The following is a 6,000-nucleotide window of genomic DNA, read 5'->3' as shown; positions in this document are numbered from 1 at the left end:
CTTGCGTCAAGATTAGCACTACCTCCAAACGGACCGAAACGAGCTACCAGTTGAGCCTCGTCACCTAGGAGTACCATCTGTTTCATCCAAAATGATTCCTGAGCCTATGGTACGGTTAGCGTAAACCGTGCACCTATCTTGCACCAACACTAACACCGTGTCCAAATAGACCGAAACAAGATTTGACAAGACCCACGTCACCTAGGAGTTCCATCGGGTGCGTCCAAAATGATTTCCGAGCCTATGGTACGTTCAGTGCAAACCATGCACGTATCTTGTGTAAAGATTAGCACTATCAACAAACGCACCGAAATGAGCTTCCACTTGAGCCCCGTGACCTAGGAGTTCCATTTGTTTTGGCCAAAATGATTCCTGAGCTTATGGTACGTTTAGCGCAAACCGTGCACCTATCTTGCAGAGACATTAACACCGTCACCAAGCAGACCGAAACAAGATTAGACATGACCCACGTCACCTAGGAGCTTCATTAGGTGCATCCAAAATGATTTCCAAGCCTCTGGTACATTCGGCGCAAATAGGGCACCTATCTTGTGTTAAGGTTAGCACTATCTCCAAACGGACCGAAAGGAGCTTCCACTTGAGCCTCGTCGCCTAGGAGTTCCATCTGTTTCGTCCAAAATGATTCCCTAGCCTATGGTACGTTTGGCGCAAACCATGCACCTATCTTGCACTAACACTAACACCGTCTCCAAACGGACCAAAACAAGATTTGACATGACCCACGTCACCTAGGAGTTCCATCGGGTGCATCCAAAATGATTTCCGAGCCTATGGTATGTTCGTCCCAAACCGTGCACCTATCTTGCATAAAGATTAGCACTATCTCCAAATGCACCGTAACGAGCTTCCACTTGAGCCTCATCACCTAGGAGTACCACCAGGTGCGCCCAAAACGATTTTATGAGCCTATGGTACGTTTCGCGCAAGACATCCGCCTATCATGCACCGACACTAACACCATCTCAGAATGGACCGAAAAGAGATTCCACATGACCCACGTCACTTCGAAGTTCCATCGGGTGCATCCCAAATGACTTCCGAGCCTATGGTACGTTCGGCGCAAACCATACACCTATGTTGCGTCAATTTTAGCACTATCTCCAAATAGACCGAAACAAGCTTCCACTTGAGCCTCGTCACCTAGGAGTACCATATGTTTCTTTCAAAACGATTCTTGAGCCTATGGTACGTTTGACGCAAACCATGCACCTATCTTGCACTAACACTAACACCGTCTCCAAACGGACCAAAACAAGATTTGACATGACCCACGTCACCTAGGAGTTCCATCGGGTGCATCCAAAATGATTTCCGAGCCTATGGTATGTTCGTCCCAAACCTTGCACCTATCTTGCATACAGATTAGCACTATCTCCAAATGCACCAAAACGAGCTTGCACTTGAGCCTCGTCACCTAGGAGTACGATCAGGTGCGTCCAAAACGATTTTCTGAGCCTATGGTACGTTTCGCGCAAGCCATCCGCCTATCTTGCACCAGCACTAACACAGTCTTGGAATGGAGAGAAAAGAGATTCCACTTGACCCACGTCACCTCAGAGTTCCATCGGGTGCATCCCAAATGATTTCTGAGCCTATGGTACGTTCGGCGCAAACCGTACAGCTATGTTGCGTCAATTTTAGCACTATCTCCAAATAGACTGAAACAAGCTTCCACTTGAGCCTCGTCACCTAGGAGTACCATATGTTTCTTCCAAAATGATTCTTGAGCCTATGGTACGTTTGGCGCAAACCATGCACCTATCTTGCACGACACTAACACCGTCTCCAAACGGACTGAAACAAGATTTGACATGACCCACGTCACATAAGAGTTCCATCGGGTGCATCCAAAATGATTTCTGAGCCTATGGTACGTTTGGTGCAAACCGTGCACCTATCTTGCGTAAAGATTAGCACTATCTACAAACGCACCAAAACGAGCTTCCACTTGAGCCTCGTCACCTAGGAGTTCCATTTGTTTTGGCCAAAACGATTCCTATGCCTATGGTACGTTTGGCGCAAACCATGCACCTATCTTGCACCGATACTAACACCATCACCAAACGGACCGAAACAAGATTTGACATGACCCACGTCTCCTAGGACTTTCATTAGGTGCATCCAAAACGATTTTTCGAGCCTATGGTACATTCGGCGCAAACCGTGCACCTATTTTCCGTCAAGATTTCCACCATCTCCAAATGGACCGAAACGAGCCTCTACTTGAGCCTCGCCACCTAGGAGTACCATCGGGTGCATCCAAAATAATTTCTGAACCTATGGTATGTTTCGCGCAAATCGTGCGCCTATCTTGCACTAACACTAACACCGTCTCCAAATGGACCGAAACAAGATTCAACATGACCCACTTCACCTAGGAGTTCCATCGCGTGCGTCCAAAACGATTTCTGAGCCTATCGTACGTTTCGCGCAAGCAGTCCGCCTATCTTGCACCGACACTAACACCGTCTTAGAATGGACCAAAAAGAGATTCCACATGACCCATGTCACCTCGGAGTTCCATCGGCTGCATCCCAAATGATTTCTGAGCCTATGGTACGTTCGGCGCAAACCGTACACCTATCTTGCGTCAAGATTTCCACTATCTCCAAATGGACCGAAACGAGCCTCTACTTGAGCCTCGTCACCTAGAAGTACCATATGTTTCTTCCAAAACGATTCTTGAGCCTATGGTACGTTTGGCGCAAACCATGCAACTATCTTGCACCGACACTAACACCATCTCCAAACAGACCGAAACAAGATTCGACATGACCCACATCACCTAGGAGTTCCATCGGGTTCGTCCAAAATGCTTTCTGAGCCTATGGTACGTTTGGTGCAAACCATGCACCTATCTTGCATAAAGATTAGCACTATCTACAAACGCACCGAAACGAGCTTCCACTTGAGTCTCGTCACCTAGGAGTTCCATTTGTTTTGGCCAAAACGATTCTTGAGCCTATGGTACGTTTGGCGCAAACTGTGCACCTATCTTGTATCGATACTAACACCATCACCAAACAGACCGCAACAAGATTGGACATGACCCACGTCTCCTAGGAGTTTTGATATGAACCCGCTAGGGTTTGTTTCCAATCTTTCGATGAGAGGTGTGGGATAACTCGATTGATGGGTGGAGACGACGTTCATGGCCCGACTACAGCCTTCCAAGCTGCGCCTTAGCAACCGATACACCACCTCCAATGGCTGCCGCGATCTTGTGGAGCGCGTCACCCGACCACTAGGGCACTCGTCCTGCAAGCAATCGAAGAACTAGCAAGAACAAGTATAGCCAGTACTGAATTACTAGATGTAGATGAAAGTTTCAAACTCAATCTCAATTAAGGTGGGGTTCCAAAGACAAGAAGACGGGCGGCTGATCCAGCACGCGCGCTTACAAGCAAGTAGCGAGAGCTAAACTTGATCTAAACAAAACCCGTCTATTCTTGGTGGCGGCTAAGGAGTATATGAAGGTGGAAGGACAACTAGGGGGGTGTTGGGGTCGTTCTCCAACCCTAGGACGCGTACCTAATGGACCCAACTTGATACACGGCCCATTGGACCAAACTAAGGTGATGTAGCACCTTTGGACAGACAAGCTCTCAATAGTAATTCAGTCATTGCGGCCGCCTCAAAACAGATATAGACTTGATTCCAGATCCATATGAAAATAGACTTCATAAGGATTCCATGAAGTACTTGAACACCCCAATCCGAGTCCGTATGCGACCGTGGTGACCATCACAAGTTGGAGCTGTCCTAGAGTCCGAATTCAGCCTCCGCGAATCCTTGTCCCTTTCGGTCCTCTCCCTGGTTCCTAACCAAAACAAGAGTGCACGCGTCTCCATGGTCTAAATATGATGGACAGGAACTCAAGAGTGAACTTACTTGATGATTAATGTGACGAGCACGGGCACGAGTAATAGGACCAGAAACTGGTACTCGTGTCGGCGTGGATGTATCGTTGGTGTTGATGTCCTCATCATCCTCCCCTTCTTGCATTTGAGGCGTCCTCGACTCAAACTCGTCTTCTTCTCCCAAATATGGCTTCAAATCTGCAATGTTAAATGTGGGACTAACCCCAAATTCTACAGGCAGATCGAGTTTATATGCATTATCATTAATTTTCTCTAACACTTTAAATGGTCCATTAGCCCTAGGCATCAATTTAGACTTTCTAAAATCAGGAAACCTATCCTTTCTCAAGTGCAACCAAACTAAATCTCCAGGTTCAAATATTAGTTCCTTTCTACCTTTATCACCAGCAATCTTATATTTAGCATTCATACGCTCTATGTTTTCTTTAGTTGTCTCATGCAGTTTTAACATCAATTCAGCACGCTTAGTAGCATCAAAATTTAGTTTTTCAGAAGATGGCAAAGGCATCAAATCAATAGGAGCACGAGGCAAGAAACCATAGACAATCTGAAATGGGCACATCTTTGTAGTAGAATGCAGCGAACGATTATAAGCAAATTCAATATGAGGCAAACAATCTTCCCACATCTTAATGTTCTTCTTAACATAGTAGACAAAGTTCTATTGACAACTTCAGTTTGACCATCGGTTTGGGGATGACATGTAGTAGAAAACAAAAGCTTAGTCCTCAGTTTTCCCCATAAAGTCTTCCAAAAATGACTAAGAAATTTAGCATCACGATCAGAAACAATTGTGTTGGGCACACCATGCAAACGGACAATTTCTCGAAAGAACAAATCAGCAATATGAGTAGCATCATCCGTTTTATGATAGGGTATGAAATGTGCCATCTTAGAAAATCTATCAACAACCACAAACACACTATCACATCCCTTCCTAGTGGCAAACCCAACACAAAATCCATAGAAATATCTTCCCAAGGGGCACTAGGAACAGGTAGAGGCAAATATAAACCGTGTGGATTTAACCGTGACTTAGCCTTTTGACATGTCGTGCAATGAGCAACAAACCTCTCCACATCTCTTCTCATCTTTGGCCAAAAGAAATGACCAGCAAGTATGTCCTCCGTTTTCTTAGCTCCAAAATGCCCCATCAAGCCACCTCCATGCGCTTCCTGCAGCAACAACAAACAAACGGAGCTAGCTGGAATGCATAGCTTGTTAGCTCTAAACAGAAACCCATCACTAAAGATGAATTTGTTCCAACCTTTCCCATCTTTATAATGCAGCAACACATCTTTAAAATTAGCATCATTAACGTATTGGCCCTTAATTGTTTCTAATCCAAAGATTTTGTAATCAAGTTGATTCAGCAAGGTATATCTCCTAGACAAAGCATCAGCAATAATATTCTCTTTCCCTTTCTTGTGCTTAATAACATAAAGAAAAGATTCAATAAATTCAACCCACTTAGCATGTCTACGGTTCAATTTCCCTTGACTACGAATATGCTTCAAAGACTCATGATCAGAATGAATAACAAACTCTTTGGGCCACAAGTAATGCTGCCATGTTTCTAATGTGCGAACAAGAGCATACAATTCCTTATCATATGTAGAATAATTTAGAACAGGCCCGCTCAATTTTTCACTAAAATACGCAACAGGTTTGCCTTCTTGTAACAAAACACCACCCAGTCCAATTCCGCTAGCATCACATTCAAGCTCAAAAGTCTTATTAAAATCAGGAAGTTGGAGGAGAGGTGCATGTGTCAACTTATCTTTTAGCATATTGAAGGAGTTCTCTTGTACTTTGCCCCAACTAAAAGGCACTCCCTTCTTTGTAAGCTCATTCAAAGGTGCAGCAATGGTACTGAAGTCCTTCACAAATCAGCGATAGAAACCAGCAAGTCCTAGGAAACTCCGCACTTGTGTGATAGTCTTTTGTATAGGCCATCCCTGTATAGCTTCTACCTTGGCTTGATCAACCTCAATTCCCTGTGGAGTCACAACATAGCCAAGAAAAGACACTCAATCGGTGCAAAAAGTGCACTTCTCAAGGTTACCAAATAAACGTGCATCTCGTAAAGCATTAAAAA

This window comes from Miscanthus floridulus, chromosome 17 (assembly GCF_019320115.1).
Source record: "Miscanthus floridulus cultivar M001 chromosome 17, ASM1932011v1, whole genome shotgun sequence".
NCBI classification, from domain to species: Eukaryota; Viridiplantae; Streptophyta; class Magnoliopsida; order Poales; family Poaceae; genus Miscanthus; species Miscanthus floridulus.
Note: the sequence above shows the minus strand (reverse complement) of the source record.